General features: G+C 40.4%; 1 protein-coding gene and 1 pseudogene across 2 annotated transcripts in view; one reads left to right on the plus strand and one right to left on the minus strand.

Annotated features, from left to right (window-relative positions):
• asic2 (acid-sensing (proton-gated) ion channel 2) overlaps positions 1 to 20,440 on the plus strand; it is a 327,047-nt gene that overhangs the window by 230,330 nt on the left and 76,277 nt on the right. The window lies entirely within an intron of this gene.
• On the minus strand, positions 18,102 to 19,239 carry LOC118323741 (annotated as a pseudogene).

Consider the following 20,440-nt stretch of genomic DNA (forward strand, 5'->3'; position numbering starts at 1 on the left):
TTTAATTGCTATACTTGTGCAGAAAAACCTGAAAGACCACAACTGTAAATCAAACCTAACTATCACATCCTGCCAACTTAACTCAACAGCTGTTGCCTGATTTAAAAAAAAATATATATAGTACACATATATACAGTATAGTTATTACAGCCCTGTTTATTTGAGCCCTCAGTTATGGACAACAGTAGGCAATGGTGTATACTTGAACTGTTCTCTGGGGATTTTAATCAAACTCGACGAGGTCCAGCCATCTTTATGAACCCGAGCTTTTGTTAAATCTGGTCGAAATGTGCTTGAACTGGCTGTGTGTGAGAAGCACCGAACCATCACATAAAAACAACCTGTTAGTGCTTGAAGGAAAGCACAGGGACAGGGAACAGAGCCGGCTGTGTCCACAACTCTTGTTTGGCGGATCAATCACCAGCAGGCACGGCACTGACACTACTATGGGCTTCCCAGTGTGTGATACTGGCTCTGTCTGGCTCTCTTCATAGGTGTCCCTTATCACGTGACAGGGCAGCAATCAGCCCACAGACACACACACACGTGCAATTAGAGTGTGAAGAAAATGGTGTAACTGACTTCTGCAGCACATAAACTCTTACTCTTCACACTTCACACTTCTCTTGTTTTGTTTTTACAGTCTTTTATAGAAGGTTAATTGCAAAAATATTGAGAGACGCATACACAGGATTTCATTTGGCATTTGGCAAAAGTTATATATTTTAAAATGATGGCAAAAAGCCAAGAACATCTTTCCAATTCATTACATCCCACTCACTTTCTAAACTTCTGTTTTCACACCCTGGATATGAGACTGTCAGGGTACTGCTTTCCCCTGTGGTTATTATTGCTCACATGGCACATGACCAATTTAGTCTGCATGTTTTGGACCTTCCTAAGGCTGCATCCCTCTTTGTGTCAGGCAATATGTAGCGTGGTGATGTGTAGGTTGAAGTCCACAGGGATCAGCCGGGCTCTGAGGATGTTCAGGTCAAACTGCAGCTCGGCATCAGAAGACCACAAGTTCCCAAGCCCTGGGCAAATATTGCAGATTCAGCCGTGTTATAGATATTAACCATGCTGTTTGAATCTCACCTAGCTGTACCCTCCTTATCATGCTCGGTTCCCTAATATGCATTAATGGCATGCATTATAACAGCATTAGATTTGATCAAAGACTTATGGATCATAAAGGTGCTGAAACAGCCATTTAATCTTATTCTTCTTGGTTTTATCAGATTCTTGCATGCAATGCTGCTACTACTTCACCTAGGAAATGTGCCTGCTGGCAGAAATATTTATGGGTTCAGGTGCTATCTTTTGAAAACAGTTCCTTTACGCACCACTAGTTTTCTTTTCCAACTCCAAATCAGGAAGGAGTCTCAGTGAGAGAAACAAGTTTGCAACCATGACACACTCTCCCCTTTCAATTACTGCTGCCTTTGTGCCTTTCAGCAAGCACTTAATCCCCAGCTCCTTCAGTCAAATTGATCTGCGGGTGAGCAGCACAAGGTTGCTGGCTCACAACTTTTGCTGTAGATCAGCCTCCTCCAAGCAAACCTGTTTAAATCAGGGTTTAAAGTGAAGGACCACAGCAGAAGCAAACGTAAGCAAACTTAAAATGGTAAGTAGATGTTTGTTCTCATTTGAATCTCTTTAAGACTCTAGAGGAGGAATCAACATAAGCAAGCGTAAGTCTGTATTAAGATTCTGCATCTTTGATACTGCTCTAGCCAACACAAACCACCGCGGCCATACACTCTGTAAACACAGCACTACGGGTGCAATGGATCACAAAACTCACTGTTACGATTGTATCATGGTTTTGAGTCACAGATCGGATCAGCAAAAAACAAAAAAAACAAGGTTATGATTAAATTCATTAAAAATGTGTTTCTTTTGCTCTTTAGCCAATGGGAAGGCAGCAGATATTTTGGAAGTTGCAATAAACGTCAGTCTTAAGATCTATTTCTGTAATGACAAGCATGCCCAGTTTTCCAGTTACACCACTGATAATGCCCAAAGTCATAGCCTACAGAATTTAACTCAAGTGAAAAGAGACGGCTTTTAAATCAATCATGCTTGCCTAATCGATGGATTGCAATTCAGTCTTAAACATCTGTTTTGTCTCATCTGAAACACTGCATTGACATTTAGGGAATTATTTCTTTAAAAGGTAACAGTGGCAGTAAAACTTTGTGGCAGATTTACCAATGGTCTGATTCTAAAATTATAAATCGGTTCACTGAACCGTTGCTGCTAAAAGTGACAACAATAGTGTTAGCACAGCGTGGCTTGCGAGGTTGCTAAATAAACAAATATGCACAACAACGCTGACACATTTTAGTGCACCATCAAAGCTAATACAGCTAGCATAAGCAAAAACATGTAAGTCTCGGATATTATACACTTTTCAGCCACATCTCAGCTAAAACTAGGAGAGGTCGTAGTAAGTAGGTAATCATGGCAAGTCTATTATTAGTCTAGTATTGGAAACGCAATAGACACAATGACATATCATTCTGAAATGATACATCTGTCTTCCATTTTTTACCAGTGCCATCAAGAGAAAAAATACTTGGGATTCCCTGGTATTTTATAAAATATGTGTATTTATGTATATATGTATTTAAAGGGAAGCAATGTCACCTTTGTAGAATTGGCGTCTTCTATATTAAACAAATGTTAGGAACAGAATCAGCTTGCGTCGCATCGCACTGAATTGCACCAAATTGTCCCATATTAAAATGCATTGTCCCTGAAACGTATCGTAGCCCATGTATCTAGATACATCTCGGATCATCTTAGATGGGAGAAATTAACGGCACTACCCTGCACATACATTTCCCACATACACCTTGAGTCTTGTTTTTCCACAAGGACCTGCAGTGCATTCCTGGTAACCCCTTCTGATCTGTTGGAAAGTTAGTTGTCTTGTACTGGATGCTATTGATGTCTGACTTAATCTATATTTTATAGCTTTTCCACATGTCAGTAGTTCAGTATTGGATTCTCGCCTCGCCATTTGGCTCTGTCAGCTGTAGCAGCTTGAGAAATTAAGTGTATTACAGTTTGTGTTGTGAAATCACAAGAGCTGTTCAATGAATCAGAATGCGTTTCCCCTTTCCACTTTATCGTCTTGGGATTTCTGCAAACCTTAAATATTTTATCCCTTGCTGCACTGAGAGGAGTCTGTCCTTTTCTGGGGGAAGGCTGAGAGCATAAGAGGTGGAGGTGGTTTTGTAAGTTGAAAGGAAAAAGGGTAAACAACCTGGAAAAGGAGTGGGCATCAAGAGACAAAGAACAGAGCAGATTTCCAGATTTAACCTGAACAATATCAAAAAGCGAAACCTCTTTGAGATCTTGAGGCTCCGTCAATAATGTAACACGCTGAATGTCTCTGCGTTATTTGTGCCTCTCCTTGAGACGTGAATACCTTTATGAATAATGGAAACGCAAGAAGCAATTCGCAGCAATTCATCCTGTCTACTTGACAGCACACTTTAATTCAGCTTTACCTTCTCACCATATGCTGTTGTATATATAAATATATAAACATGCAAATAATTCCCATTGTGTATATCTACAGTGGGTGGCAGATAGGATGTTCAGTGGATCTCTGCAAATTGTCAAACAGACTTAATTAGAAACCACCATGTGCTCCTTGTCCACCTTTGCAAGACAAAAAAATAGAATTAGGATATTATGTGTTGGTATGATTCGTATTTTGTCAGTCTGTGGATATTAATACCGCAGTTGGTATATGGATATGCGAATGAACAGAGCACAGATCGTTTTTGAGGAAACCAAAACATGTAAATCGTCTTTATCTCTGTGTTTTTCAAGCATTGGCAGTTTTTAAATCCATGTTATCTGGGTTTCTTTTTTACTTTATCTTCATGGTGCTAAATTGCTAGAATGGGAGTGACACAAGCATTCAGAGGATCAGACAGATCCCTAGTTTTTATCAGCTGAACTAAAAGGCACACATGAACCCAGTCCTTTCAAGATTAGTCTAATCGTATGGAATATCTAAGGTTAAGTGATTATTTAATTTGTTTGTTGTAGTTTAGAAGAGATGTTAGTGAGTTTAAAAGATTGCTGTTATGTATGATCATTTCTGACTTCCCTTCTGTGTCGGTGGCACTCTAAGCCTCCTTCCTGAATTATTATCAATAGTATGAAAATGAGAACCTCTTACCACCTCCTAATTCTTGTAAATCTATCAGTATGAATTAGAATTTGGTGCATTCACTGTTTAATGCTGAAATTTCCAGTTGCAGCAGTCTCTGAAAGTTAATTGCTGCTCCCTTAGCACAGCAATTAGAAAGCTTTTTTCCAGTCCTTCCTCACAAATATGCGTGTTCCCAACCACAGACTAAAAGACTTTGAGAAAGCCCAAATTAGCGTTGCAGTACTGTAAATGTGCTCCCACACTCCCCTCCTTCGTAAATAAGACCCTGGACTCTCTTCCACAAAAATGCTGTTTTCTTTTCTGTGTCCGGGCAAAGCATTTGATTCAAACGAGTGAAGTGGGAGATGCAAAGTTCTTCTGCGAAGAGCATTTCCAAGATGGATGGAGATGTGAAGAGGTTGAGCAACGGCGCTCAGTGGCACATTGGCCCTCAGAAGCTCATCAGCATTATAGTCCACGTCCCTCTGGCATCATGGGCACAGGTGGCCCTGGCTCATTACTCAAACCCCTATAGTCTATCTTTCACCAGCAAAGGAAAATATGGACACCCATTAGCACATCTCCTGCTGTGCCATGCAGTTTGTGTGGGCCAGGACATGTGTGGGAGGCTGCTACAAAGAAACAGACTTTAGACAATCTTTAGACAATATTTCACAGTTTTGGGGGGTTTTTCCTTCTCAGAATGAAAAAATAAATCTGCACTTCCTCTTATTAAACAATGAAAGTAACAGGTTACTTAAATTAAACCTGCACTGCAACCCACCCATCCACACACATCTCTGAGGCAGATTTATGCAGACGTGTAAATATAGAAGGGTACAGTGTGCAAGAAAAACAAACAAGCAGGTAAAAGTAGATACTGTATGCACAGAAATAAGGCTGGGGAAGCTTGCTAGACTGGCAGAGATTGGTGTCAGACTTGGCAAGATGAAAGTGTTTGTGTAGTTCTCACTCTCTGTCTCACTTTTCCAGACACATACACATGATACAGTCAGGCCCACCATTAGTTATGGAATACATTCATGCTGAAGGCTCAACACAGTAAAACATAGGAGCCCATATAGTGTACAAGTATGTGCAAATAATGTTAAATCCGGAAGTGCATCCAAATATGTAACAAATTTACAGGCAGCTGCAGGCTGTTGTTAATGTCCATGACAACGTCTCAGTGTTGTCAGACTGTAATCATTCTCTCCTGCATGCTACGTATATATTCCATATGTTAGCAGCACTGAGCATTGTACTCTTCACACAAGCTCTATCTACTGCCAGAGCAGAAAATTACTGTCCTCAACAGATGGCATTCAGACTTTTTTTTTGTCTTTGAACAGCATTAAATCTTCATCAGCAGCAGAACTAAAGCGTACAGTGGCTTCTGAGTTATCTCCTAACACAGAACCACATTATTAACTGGTAACATGGCTGCTGGATTCATCCACTTCAGCATAAAAATCTAAAATCTAAAATTGCTGCAACATGCATAGATACTGAGCAATTGGAACCAATCAGGCCTGCATCCCTAACCAAATTAAATGTACATTAAAGGGAAACAGCAACCCATGCCTTTTGTTTTCTGTTTAAGCCTACACACCGGCAGCGTCTTTACACATATTATTGTGGGGGGTTGCCCATTGACACATCACACAAAAGTATTACTTCCTGGTGATGAATGGGTCAAAGCTCCTGAAAAATCTAATTATATCAAATTTGCTCCGTCGATTGACGCATCTCAGCCACTGTATATTGACCAGCAGTTACAGAGCAACATTAGCATTCATTTGGAGTCCATTTGTAAATCCAATATTTATCTTATGTTAGCTCTGCTTTTGGTGTCAGCCGACTGAACAAGAGAAATATGTGGCTCTTTACTTCCACTATGTTAACCAGCTAATGGCTAACTTTATCTTTTTCCTTTTTGGTGCTGGGTAGAGCTTTTATACTACTTGGTAAATGAATCTAGAAATATTTAAGATTTGAAATCACTACTTTAGGGGCTTTAAAATTTGTGGCTTACTTTGCAACACCTATTCAAAGTAACCCACATGTCCCTGTCAGTTGCTCACATGCACTGCATGCTGTGTGCCGTACTTGTAATGGATTAAATAATTGTCGGGGTATGTAAAGTACTGCAGAACACATTGTATTTGCTTAGTTTTTCGCAGCAAGTTAGCACAAAATGTCAGAAACGCTCACCTGCTGTTTCTAAAGCTTCACTTAACTAAGTAAAATCTACTAAACTCCACAGTGTGAGTCATTATCAAAAGCCAGTGTAAACCCAATTGGAGTCATTAGTAATCACTAGCATGCCTTGCTTCCTGTAGCATAAGGACCGTGTACAGCAGTATCCCCTTCCTTCACTCATCATTTCCATCCTCCGTCCTCGTCACCTCTTCACTTCCCCCGAGGCATTGTGATTTGCAGTTAGAGCGGCTGTCCTGACAGCAGGTCTAGCTGTTCTTCTGAAGGACAGGTGCTTCTGGACTCTAGGGGACTCACTTGGACAGAGGACAGGGAAAGGACACACTGGAGCCATTCTTACTGATGATGACAGCTTTTTAAACGTTTTAACCAAACACACTAAGAGACAGAGAGAATAGAGAACGCGTCGGAGCAGAGGTCGGGCAGGATGTACGACTGTGCTGAGATGAGTCCTGGAGGGTGGACACGGGACTGACCAAAGCCTCTATTGGCTTAACCCGGCCATATCAAAAGTTTCTCTGTAACCACTGATGACCAGAGGAAAGATTTTCCTTTTCAAAGTCAAGCATGCAAAATGAAATTCCCTCTCTGCCGTTTTACCATCGCCAGCAGGCAACATGAAAACCTCACCGGCTTCATGTTTTGTCTCCTCCACTTTGCTATAGTCCGTGATGTTGCCAGTGGAAACACACAGTGTCGCGGTGAGTAATGCACCTGCCCATGGTGGTTCAGGTTGTTTGTGTATGAGTGCTCTCCTCCTGAGAGATCGGACATTTTCTCCCCAGCTCGCTATCTCAAAATATTCTGCCGCACGTAACCTATCTTCCATTTGCCAAAGAAGTAATTGTGGTTATCAGCTCCTGTCTCAGGGTTTGACTTGAAGCAGGTTAGAGGCTGGGGTATTAATGGTTAATGATAAGACATGGTTTTAAGTATATGCAATGCAGTGATTGTGCTGTTTACACCTTCCCTCACATTTTTCTTCCTCTGTCTTTGAAATAAATTTTCCTGGTCAAAGGATTAAAAGGATCGTCTGCATAAATTCTACAGCAGAGCTAATAAAACACAGAATGATTACACATTGGCTTGATTTCACAGCTCCTTTAGCAGACGACAGCTCAAAGCAGCTTTGACATCCCATCATTTGCTGAGGTCGTGATTGCATTTTACACTGATTATACTTGTGCAGTGAGAGCTGATACTGTCGGACTATATAACAAAAGATAATTTAACAAAAGACTACGCATAATGATGTTTTAATAATGGTACCGGAGTTAAAATCCTGTCTTTTGTCTCAATTGTTTCATACCTAAAAGTACAGGAAAGTTTTTCCCTTTCACAGTTTTGGTCCCAATATTGTGTTATTCATATTTTGGAAACACCTGTGTTTTTGCCCATTAGAATTAAGGGAAAAAAAGGCACTTCTCACTTCTCAAAGCTTACTACTTCATTTTTATTCTAGATGAGATAGCTGTTGCTTTGATGGGTTCGGCAGCAAGCACTTATTGCGAAGTATTTATTTAAAAAATTGAGATGGGAAATAAGAAAATGCTAATCATGAACAAAAAGTGTGCTTCTTTTTCTGTTGGAATCTGGTGTCCACTTGTGTATTGAGCCTGGCAACAACAAAGCACTAATTTATTTCTGTTATGTGTGTTCATCAGCTGCTGACAAATTGAATTTTGATTAAATGTGTGTGTGTGTCATTGTACCAGCAGTGTAGGCTGTATTAAAAATTATTTTCTGCCTGATAATTAGCGGAGCATAAATGACACTTAAATCCAGCCGGTAATGAAGCAGATGAAAAATACCTTAAATGTGCGTACAATTGAAGTGGATGTCAGAAAGCTGTGCCAACTGTTAGTCACTTCCCCTCCCATCCTTAATGACTTGATCAAAGCAGGCGCACTAATTGAAGGTGTCGTCGGTTGTCTGGTGTCATATTTCTCTGAAAGTCGCAGCTTTCAGGAAAGTAAATCCCTTAATTTCTGTTGCTTCATAGCTGGGCAGGTAGCAGCATGTTTTTGGTTCCTATCCCCACCCTGTTGAGGATGCCCTCATTTCCGTGCTCTGCTTTTCTGTCTCATATGTCACCTCTGTCTCTTACCCTCCGTCTGTCAGCTTGAGTTAGCATCACAAATGGTCCGCATGTTTCTGAGCTGTGAATGTATGATGGTGATATTTTGTCAGTCGTGTCCAAACATCACAGTATCCCCCCGGCCTTTCTATCATGCCTGTGGAGCTGCGGGGCAGGGCATCTCTTCAAACGCCCAGCAGGCCTGTGGAGCTGCAATACGGGGCGGTATTGGTGTCCTAAGCCGCTGTCCTCACCCGAGCCTCTCAGGACCACAGCTGAGTGATCAGAGAGAGAACTGTCAGATCTCTCTGCCTCCTGTTGTGGCTGAGCTGATCCAACTCGTGTGGGAGTGGGACGGAGGGAGATACAGAGAGATGTGTGCGTGTGGGTGGATGGCCGGATGCATTGATGCATTTATGCATTTTCACATTTGTGTAGAATGCTGTCCACATTTTTAGCAGCCCACTATTCCTAAGAATTAGGTCCATACTGGATGATTCTTCGCCTCACGATGTACGTCCAATGCCAACCTTTAGCGACAATACAGTAAGTAATTTGCCCTCATGTAGCGAGGCAGAAAGTGAGGGTGTTGAGGTCAAGTGGTGGGCGGGTAGCGTGTCTGTTTATGCAGGAGATCAGAGTTCAGCTCCCAACACGGACCTGCAATTATAGTTTACCTTTTTATTAACCATAGCCACAGTTTTTCCCTAACATTAATGGAATAGCTGAACATTTTGGGAAATATGAGTTAGATAAATATTTTAAAACTGTTCTCATATCTGTCACTTAATTATGAATCCAGCAGCCCATTTGCTTAGCTTATAACAAAGACTGGGAGAAACCGCTGTCTAAAGTTAACAAAATCCACCAACCACCATCTGCAAAGCTCACTAATTAACACGTTGTCTTGTTTGTTGTTTAAACCGTACAAAAACTGACATTTTTCTGTTTTTGTTTGTTGTGCCAGACTGTTGCCAGTTTATTATGCACACCAAGCTAAAGCTGATGTGGCGTAATGCAATAGTATTTCAATAAATCCTACCTTAATGTTCAGTTTTTGTTGAAACAGTTTTAGAGAGGTGTTGATTAAACTTTATGGTCATCTTGGAGGATGATGGTGTTATATAGCAAGGTGTTTCTACCTGTGCTTATTAATATCTGTAAAATAGGATGGATGAATTAATGGAAACACTGGGCGATAAATTGTTTAATTTAATAAAATAATAATATTAAAAAACGTCACTCAATTACACAGATCTCGTATAATCATTTTGAAGAAGAATGAATCTTAATGACATTTGTGAGTTTCATGTTGCCCTACCTACAGTTCTACTTTTTCAAGTGTGTATGCAAACATATATATCTAAAACAATTTCCCGTCAGCTTAAACAAAAATGGCATGCTTAAGTCCTAAATATTAGCATTGTACAATAACATATGAAACATTACTTAGCTAAACCATCCTGCAGTGTGTAGTCCGGTAGTGTATTATTCAACCAAAGATAAGTGGTGGGAGGCATGGAAACAATGTGTCCTCCTTCGTCCAACACAATATTCATCAAGACAACGTTGTTTCTCTTAGTTAAAACTGGCAGATCCGATTTAATCCCATGTGACAGAGCTGAAGTCGTCAGACAAATGGGCTTCAATGGAAGTGGAGAGGCAGAGCAAATATGCATCTGACTGAGTCTTTAGACTAATAAAAGTTGAACCAGGTGAGTTTGACAAGCTGAGTTCTAAAGTGGCTACAGTACAGAGCATAAAGGCTTTTTTCCCCCAGCTAAAAACACTTTGGATTCCATCCTCGGTCAACACTTGACAATGTTTGCCCATCTAACGATATTTTGTTTTCCACATTATATCTATCCAGCAATTTCTGTTTTTTAATGGGTATTACAGTCATAAGGTTTCTAGTACACTGTAGCTTTGTTTCACTGTTCACTGTACTTTACTGTCTACAAATGAGTCCGCAGAATTTTGAATTTCTGTCTTCTCTTGGGATCATCAGTTTGCCCTCATCAGATTTTTTGGTAAAAACTCAAAGGTTCTGCTCTGTTTTGAACTCAAGGGCACCGTATCCTAACATATTCCAATCTTTTAGATGCCATTAGACAAAGAGAATTTTGTACTGAATTGCTAAATATTTTTTTCCTTATTAATTTAGTCATTGTTAATAAATTTGGCAGATGTCAGTAGTTGACAAGGTGCTCTCCTCCTTAATACTTACACTGGTTGAGCAGTGCATAAATGCCTGAGGACCTAGCCCATTTATTAGGTATGCTTTGTGATGTGACTGGGAGACTGCTATGCTAAATAATTCAGCTTGGGTTGAATCAGACTCTACGGGAAATGGAAAAGGGAAACTTTTGCACATGTGAAAGAATATAGTATACACTGCGTGTCATGTAATGAGTTAGTGCTGCACAATTCTCATAATAGCTTAGCTTTGTATTAGTCAACACATGGTTTAAAAAAAGGAAAAACAAGAAGAGCAAAACCCCCCATGTTCATTAATTGGACTGTTGTAGTGTCATGTCAGGTTATTCTGTCCCGGTCTGGATTTTATGTAACCTACACGTATTTAAATATATAATTTAATAATACTACTATTTAAAACAATATAAGTAAAATACTACTTTTAGCCTAGTAGTGATTATCTAAAGTTTAGCCTCTTCTCTTGTTCTCTTTGTGTCATAATACACCAGCTGACTGTCTGGTCTGCTTGTTGCCTATGTGCTCTACGTTGAATGGTTGCGTTTTAATATCTCATGAGTCACTGTCACAAGTAAGTAAAGAGGTTGTTTTTACGCAAATGCACATTAATCAGTGTTCTTTATAAATTTAGTTTGAAAAATGAGACCATCATTTTACTATGATTAATGCAGCGCCTTAGTGCGAGTGTGTGCACTCCTACGTGTGTGCAAATAATACATGTGGCAGTTTGTTACACACCAGCTCCTGAATGCAGCAATGGGTGTTTGTACACATTCACCTTCTTTAGATATTAAACATGTGATCTAATGCCCCCAATAACTCCTTCTAGCAACAGTTGCATGTTGCATAACTATAGGAGGGTGATATGGTGCATCGCTGTTTTCAGTCTTTACACTCACATACAAATGTACATATTGCATTTGATGACAACAATCCAAAAATTATTTAAATTTGGGAAAGAGCTTGACACAGGATATTGAATGTGTTCAAAATGATCTCTGTATTTGTACCTGCAGCGTTCATTCTCCGTGGTGACATGTGTAGGAAGGTAATCATTTTTCGGTGGGTGTTATTTTTTATAGCCATTAATGTAGATGAGCTAGTAAATCCATCTCCATAACTCTTAGCGTAGGCCTGCCTTCTTGTCTCCCCACCCTCATTAACAAGACACATGGAAGTCATACCGACTCTGTGGCATGTGTTGAGACGTTCATCACAGTAAACAACCCCCCTCTCCGTGTTGATTAGTGCTGTAACTTATATCCACTGTTGCCGATGCAGAGCTTTTACTCATCTGTTCAACGGACCTGTGCAACCTCTCAGCCACAAGGAAGCAGTATGAAGCTGAATGGCCCAGTTAACTCGTTTTATTCAGCCTGGAAAATAGCAGCCATTATGCTTACCCTTTATGATCCATTCCCAGTGTGTCATCCTGGGAGGTGACGAGTCACCCAGCAGCAGGTTTCCTATTCAGCCACCTGCCATTACGAAAACGCACTTCTAATTAGCCAAACCTTAAGATTGGCTTGCACACAGCGGGAACCATACATCATGTTTAAAAGCTTATAAATAAGATGCATAAATCTTGCCAGAGATTAAATACATCCTTAACCACACTGCAGAGCATTTGCAGGCAAGCAATTCTTCCTGGCTTCTATAATCATCATCTGTTTGAAGCATCATAATATCATGCACTGTGTATCATAACTTGCAATTCACCTAGGCAGACAAATAAAGAACTCCCGAGGGGCCTCGAATAAACATGCTGACCAGTTTTTGTTCGGGCCATTCAGCAGGACATGCTCAGAATATCATGGACACACATTTACCTCCTTATTTACAGAAAGCACACAAGCTGCTTCAAGGTTGAGTCAATAGACTGCACCCAAACAGCATGCAGCATTGTGTCCGATGTGATCCTATCTTTAGGATTTATCAGGGGGTCCTGTGGTAATTTGCAGTGTGTATCATGTCCAGCTTTGCAAGGTAATAAACAACAGAATGAATGTTAGGCCAAAGCCTGGGGGGGGGGCATGACACATTTTCATACCACATTTTCATACCAGTCAGGATATTTTGCTGATTTTCTTGTAAACAACCTACAATTCTATAACTGTCATAATGATTGGCTTCTGCCCTTGTTTCCCAATAACAGTCATGATTTGCATTCATGTACTGCAATGATCGAACTGTCAGGGGCCTGTGAGGCTTTTCTAACAAATTGCATTGATTATATGGAACAAGCTACATTTAGTCATTGAGGAAATATTCATTAAGTTTTATTTAATACAGGCAAATCTACTGAGACCTTCTTATTTACAAAGGTGCTCTGTTCACAATCAAATGAAACACTTATAAACACAATAATAAAAGGAAATTACATACAGATTTAGGAATGCTCATTAAAACTGGTTTTGATCTTTTTTTAATTCCATAAAGGTGTTTATCACACATCATATTAACTGACGTGTTAATCACAGACCACATGTCATACATTTGGTCATAATAATGGTACATAGTCTCCATCCTTTAGTGCAGATCTTCGGGGACAAGGTGCAACGTTTGATTTATTTCTCTGCCTCTAAAAAGTTAAGTGGCTTTAGAAGTTTTCTGCTTTATCTCTGCAGCTGAGAACTTCTTTTCATATTTCTAAAAACTCATTTTAGCTTCAGAGCTTTTTTTATCACTTTTATGCTGCTGTTATTTTTACTGAGCTGCTTCAAACCAGGCATGATATGTCTGCTTTGGCTGTCAGTCTTGTTTATTATTTCCGGATTTTCCCGGATTATCTGGGAAACCCCCAAGACCTTCGCACAGCGATAATTTTGAATCAGATGCATTATAAACCCATTCGAACTAAATGCCTTTCATTTTTGATGATCTGTTTGGAGTATGATAAAGCTGCAGCTCAAGCTACAGGTACTCTATAAAGTGACTGTTTCTGCCACTGTGGCCCTTTCTACCCTGACCCGCCACCCAGTCCTGACCCGCAGAGCACTGACCTTTGTCTTAGTCACAGCTGGGCTTGCAGTGCTCTGTTCCAGCCAAGTAAGAAAAGAAAGGCCATTGAGCCATACCATTACTTTTTTTATTTTCAGCCCTCTGAAAAGTCTAAAAAGCATGTTGCAATTGCCCTCTTTTGTTCCCTCTGCTTGCATTTTTTTTAAATTATCCAAAATAGCTGCTACTGCCAGCATTTCACATGTTGCTCAAGGTTATATTGTCCTTGTCCTAATGGATTAATAATTAAACGTCTAGATCACAGATGATAAAACAAGTGCTGCATTTGCAGAACTGCAATAAAAGGTCAGAGGAGCGAAGGAAAACAAGGGAGCAGAGTAAAGAAAAAGCACAAGTGTGAAAATGTGAGAAATGAGTTGCACAGTGAACTAGAGAAGAGGGGAAATCAGTAGAGTGAGTATGTGGGAGAGATTTGTGAATGCAGCTCTCGTCGGCTGAGCTCATGGTGCCATAGTTCTGGTACCCACTGCTGCTAAATTTTGGTTGGAACTAAAAATTGTGTGTTATAGTTCACAGCCCCCAGCAAAGTACATTCCAGAAACCTTCCCAATGTGATTTCTCCTGCGGTGGGAAATCTTTCCACTTTCCCCCCAGACCCTTGAATCAGCTTTCAGTCAGTTCCATCACTAAACCTTAACATGCCAACAATTAATTTCAGCTGCTTGGATGCGTCTTTATCTTTTTATCTCAATACTCTATCATGTTCCAGGATTCTGAGCTTTACCAACAACTACAGAAGCCAATTAGCTTCTAAAAAAGGCTAATCAGTTGTTTTCAGTCACAGATAAGCCTCAGCTGTCAGTAACATCCACCGAGGGGACCGAGCTCTGGTGTGGCAGCCAAGCGGACCGTGGTCTGTGTCTGCGGTAGCCTGGCCGGACAGACAGTCCTCGTCTCCAGGGGTTTCAGACTGGGATGTCTGGCTGCTTCTCAGGCCACAGGCCAGAGCTCACCAACACCCTTGTGACTCAGAGATCTCCACTTAGCTTGCCCACTGCTCCACAAAACCACCTTCTGCTGTTGTTTTTGGCACTGGCACACACATAAGAACACAGGATCTGACTCAGCCTTGACCTCCACACCAACACCAACGAAAGCGGTTGAGATGGGCGTCATGGAGTAAAAAAGAACACAGATGAGCCACTAATAAACGCGCATTAGTCTCCAGCATGTTCAAATGTGGATTCATGTGGACTGCCGTAATGTTGATTTGAGTGTTAAACCATGTTGGTTGCCATGAGAAGACCTTTGCGCTCAACTTGGCTATAAATGTTTACTGAGACCGTGCAGCTCAGTGCTACAGCCGCGCACACACACACACACAGAGCATAAAAATTTAATTATGGGATGGAAATAAGACCCTCCAGTAAATAAGAAGCAGTTGCTGATGAGTTTATTACTCATGCTGCCATATTGGTGATTTATCAGTGTTTTACGTAACAGCCCAGAAAAGCTGCGCAGGCGGGTTTTATAGGAGTTTCATTCTGCACCTGGCTGTTAAAGTGGGAAGAGAGTTGCTTTGTTTATGTGGCATTAAAATCAGATGGATTTTCCTCAGTATGGCTCGTGTTAACCTATTGAGGTTTATGTTCATAAGTTTAATTCACAAACTCTCCCTGCACCCTCCACAGATACCTGATGTCAACACTAAAAATTATCTTATCTATTTGTACTTATCCAACACTGTTGTTGACATTTAGCTTCAAAATGCCCTGTTTTCTTCTCTAGTATCAGTAGGCAACTGTGTTTTAAAGTAGAACTGGTAAAACAGACATTTTAATATACTGTATATCCTAATATTTGTTATGACTGTGTATATCAGTATATCAGTATTTTCCGGGGATGACAATGTCGGTACTAGTAATTTGGTCGGTGCGATATGTGTTTGGGCGCACACTAAAACTAGTTTATTACATCATTTAAATTTCAACAGATTCAAAGCTGCTCAACCAGCGAGGAGGGTGGTGTTATTGGCTGTTGCTCTGGTCTGGTCTCTCAGAAGTACCTTTATTGTGATTAGCGAGCGGTTTCCCTTCGTCAGGTTTAGAAGCAGGTCAAGCAGAGTCCTGCTCTGCACCTTGGCAGCTGAAGTAACACAGACTGCCTCCTTAAAACACTACTTAAAAATAAAATTTTCTGGGCAGTCAGATGGCAGAGACCGGACACAGGAGCTGGTAGCCCCACCAATCTAAAATCCTTCAACTCCCACTGCGATTTAAAGTTGTTGCATGCTATGTCAGCGGCACACTTCTCTGCTTAGAGAGATGTGAGTAAGCAAACAGCAAAGTCACATTGTGTTTATTTCTAGCTTTAACCAACATGGACTCAAGCAGCTCGATCAAACAACCCCACTTAAACATTTTGTATTGCTGTCTCAGTTTACAGCTTTAAATTCAAGAGCCTCTGTCGGCGGTGAAGGATCGGTAACAGATCTCTCTTTTTATTTTACTGTTTTATAGCTTGTTTGTCATTCTCAGTCTGTCGTCACTCAGCTTGTACCTCCTGGTGGGCTGTGATGTTCTGATTGCCGGATCTGCTGCTGGTGGTAGGAATATTTGTATGTGTTTGTGTGTGTATATATATTGGGGAGTATGGTGTGCCTCTCAGTGGTGTATAGTGTGTGAATCCAGAGGGTGTGACGCTCCTGTCAGAACACATTACATAAAGTGAGACGTCCACTGGAGAAACGAGGCTAGATATTTTAGATGTGCCGAGAATGCCTTTATGGGACAACAGAACCTGCTGTCATATACACCGATCAGCCATAACAGGATGACCACCAGGGGATGCTGGTGGTCAAAATGTTATGCAGCCCCATACAAACAACCTGTGATTCACTATGTGTTCTGACACCTTTCTATCAGGACCAGCATTAACTGTTTCAGCAGTTTAAGCTACAGTAGCTCATCTGTTGGATTGGACCACGCGGGCCAGCCTTCGCTCCCCTCATGCATCAATGAGCCTTGGCCACCCATGACCCTGTCTCTGGTTCTTTTCCTTCCTTGTAGCACTTTTGATACCACTGCAGACCGGGAACACCCCACAAGAGCTGCAGGTTTGGAGATACTCTGACCCAGTCATCTAGTCATCTATCACAATGTGGCCCTTGTCAAAGTCACTCAAATCCTCACGCTGCCCATTTTGCCTGCTTCTAACACATCAACCTAAGGACAAAATGTACACTTGCTGCCTAATATGACAGGAGCCATGATAACCAGATAATGAGTGTTATTCACTCATTGCTCACAATGTTATGACTGATCAGTGTACAGTATATGTATGCATTAGGACAGTGGTTCCCAACCTTTTTCCTTAAGGGACACCTGACTAAGTGACAGTTTATGGAATTTATGTAAATGAGTGATTTGGATGAATTTTGAGCAGATTATTTCCTGTGAATATTGCATCAGAGATGTTTCTGATATGAGGTTTTATACAATCCTCTGTCTATATTTTATTTATATTATTGTATCTGATTTTTTAACAATCATACATACTTCATAGGCTTCTTTTTTGACAAATGCAGTGTTTTCTTCTCATTCTTTTATTATTTCTGTGGATGTTTTAACTGCATACCTTTTTAATGTAAAATGAGGCTGTTTATCAGAGAGTGAAGGCTCTGTGAATATAGCTTGTGCTCAGGCTTAAATGAACAACTGAATTTTAGTTTTCTTCACAGAATTGAATGAAATTCAGATATATAGGCATACTTTGGATATAAACATTTTTCTTACATCCGTTAAAATCAAGAGTTGTGGGGGTCCTGACCCCCAGGTTGGGAACCACTGTATTAGTATATAAACACACATCAGTATTTTCACTTATCCTTCATCATGTAACATCATTACAGTATGTTGGCATCATAGGAGTCAGGCTGTAATATCTGAAATGTAACAATAAGCTTAATAGCTTTTTTAAACCAGGGGTAGAAAAGGGCATTAGCTGATTGGGTTTAGACAGGAGTTAAAATACATCAGAAAAATCATAAAGGCCTCAGTTGTAGAACCGATATATGTCAAGGCCAGTGAGAGACACGCAGTAATATGGAGAGTAACAGAGCAGAAAAATGACTATAAGAACACCAAGCGTCCTGGCTGCTTTTATCTCTGATTTCTTAGCTTTCACAGTCTTTGAATGCTTGAGTGAGACAGTCGCAATGTGGGACTTCATGGCACGAGCCTGAGACACAGCCACCACAAAAACTCTCATGTACAGAATTACTTCGTTTCCATTTGATCCACTTTGTGTGTGAAAGGGTGAATGTGGCATGTAGTGTAAAAACGCTTTGAGTGGTCGGAAGACTAGGAAGGCGCTATACAAGTACAGGTCGATTTACAATCCATTTTCCCTAGCACAGAAAAGGCATACTTTCTGTCACTCCACAGTGTCTGTTTACAGTATGTTGGTCTCACAGGAGTCAGGCTGCAGTATCTGAAGTGTAACGATGAGTTTAATAGATTTTCTAAACCAGGGATAAAAAAAGGCATAGATTAGAGGATTCAGACAGGAGTTAAAATAGAACAAACATATTACAAAGGCAGCAGATGAAGCATTGAGCAAGTTATCTTGGCCTGTAAGAGCAACACAATATAATGGGCAGAGACATATTAGAAACACAACTACAACAACACCAAGAGTCCTGGCTGCTTTCATTTCAGATTTTTTAGCAGTTACTTTCACTGATTTCTGGAGTGTGACAGCTGCAATATGTGACCGCATGGCACGAGCCTGAGACACAGCCACCACAAATACTCTCATATACAGAACTACAATGACAGTGACAGGACCAATAAAGGTTAAAAAAAAGTCTGCAATTCCTGCAGCCATAATCAATAAAATTCACACACTTCTCCAAAGCAGGAGTTATACATGCCTGGTTGTTTCAAGTTATCTTTCATTGTGAAACTGGTGTATAGAACAGAATAAACCCAACAAAGGCAAAGACAGATTGTTACTCCTTTCACAGTGATTTTAGAAGGGTAATGTAGAGGGTCACAAANNNACCATGGTTCCTACTGAGGCAGAGGTAATAATGTATGCTAGATACTGATACACAACACACATGAGGTCACCAAGGAACCAGCAGCCATCTGTGAGCATAATTTGAAAGAACATGAGGAGGCCCACGAAGAAATCAGAGACAGCCAGAGAGAGGAGGAGGAGGTTGGTGGGGGTGTGGAGCTGCCTGAAGAGATAGCACAGAAATGTATTCATCATAATATAAATTATCACTGAGATAAAAGCAGATTGCAAAGATTGAAATGCAGTAAGATTACATGGAAATATTACTCTGTTCTTCAAAGTTTAAGGCAATACGTTTTACTATATATCAGTTTAATAAATGAATGATTATCTACTTGAAGTGGGAGATAGAGATGATGACCAGCAGGTTAAGAACTGCAGTGAGCAGAGAGATGGAGGACAGCAGAATGTAAATCAGCATGGTCTCAAAGTGAGGACGCACTGGCTTCCTGCAGGAGGTGTTGAGGAGTTGTGGAAAGCAGAGTTCACTTCCCTCCAAGGTCTCCATCAGCTGAGCTCTGGCAGCTTCATGGCTTAAGTTCAGAAGTTATATAAGTTATCTACCTCTTTTGTCCCTCCTCTAAGATTCCATCTTACTAGGGGTTTAGGATGTCCCTCCTCCCTTGCTCTGTATAGTATCTTCATTGGTCTCTCTGCTGATATGAGCCTTTCTACCCTTTCTCAACCGAATTTGCCAACTGGGATCAAAAATCTTCATCTTATCTAAAATCATGTCCAATAAATTAAATCAGGACTCCCTAAAGGATCACCAAAGATAACACCAAGATGCACCAATTTTAGATCCTAGCAAAGGCTCTGAATACACGTGGAAATGAGATACTTCAGTTTTTTTCATTTTAATACATTTTAACAACACAACTCAGTTTTTGGCTTATTTTTTTACACACCCTTCAGAGAATGCCTCCTCTATATATTTACAAAGACTATTAACCTGCCTATTACATGGATTTTATTGCAAGCTTTACCTCACCTTTATAGTGTCATATAGTGTTTCTGAAAGCTTTCTCCTTTTGTGTGGCCTTAACCTCCCTGTGGATGATCTGTGATGTCTCATCAATTATGGGCTTAATATTAAAGGGCCCTACTTTGATTGCACAAGCAAAGAAGCACAAAGTGGTATGCCTTGGGTGCATAGATAGTATGGGTGTTTTAAAGTACACCTGCCACCTTCCTTGGTTCTTTCTCAACCTTTCTAGCAATCCTTCTCCCTCATCTTGGTCCAATTTTCCTCTTGCAATAATTAGATATGTTGGCTACAGTCCCATGACCCTTAAACTGCAGAATGATATTGGTTACAGAGGTCACAGGAACATCAAGCTCTTGCCACAAAATTAAAACTTGGTTTGCACTGCCTCATTTCAATGAAACTCTGTGAAACAGATGGGCTAAAGAAATTTGGCAAAAGTGCTGCTTCTTGCGTAATTTGTTAATTCTTAATTTTGTGTGGCACGGATTCTGGTGCAACTATTCAGCTCTGTGTCTCACATCTTGGAGAAATAGACTGAGCTGCAACTAGGCAGAGATGATTATCTTTGTAAATGTCTATTTACCTGGCACAAAAAGGAGAATAAACCGCAACAAAAAAACATTGGTATAGGCCCAGAATTTCTCAATTGGTGTATCCCTATAAATAACAATAAGGAAGCCAATAGGCCTGTGATTGAGTTATTAAAAAAATACAAATATAT

Source organism: Morone saxatilis, unplaced genomic scaffold (genome assembly GCF_004916995.1).
Source record: "Morone saxatilis isolate NCDOM2014 unplaced genomic scaffold, NCSU_SB_2.0 Contig14, whole genome shotgun sequence".
Classification (NCBI taxonomy): Eukaryota; Metazoa; Chordata; class Actinopteri; family Moronidae; genus Morone; species Morone saxatilis.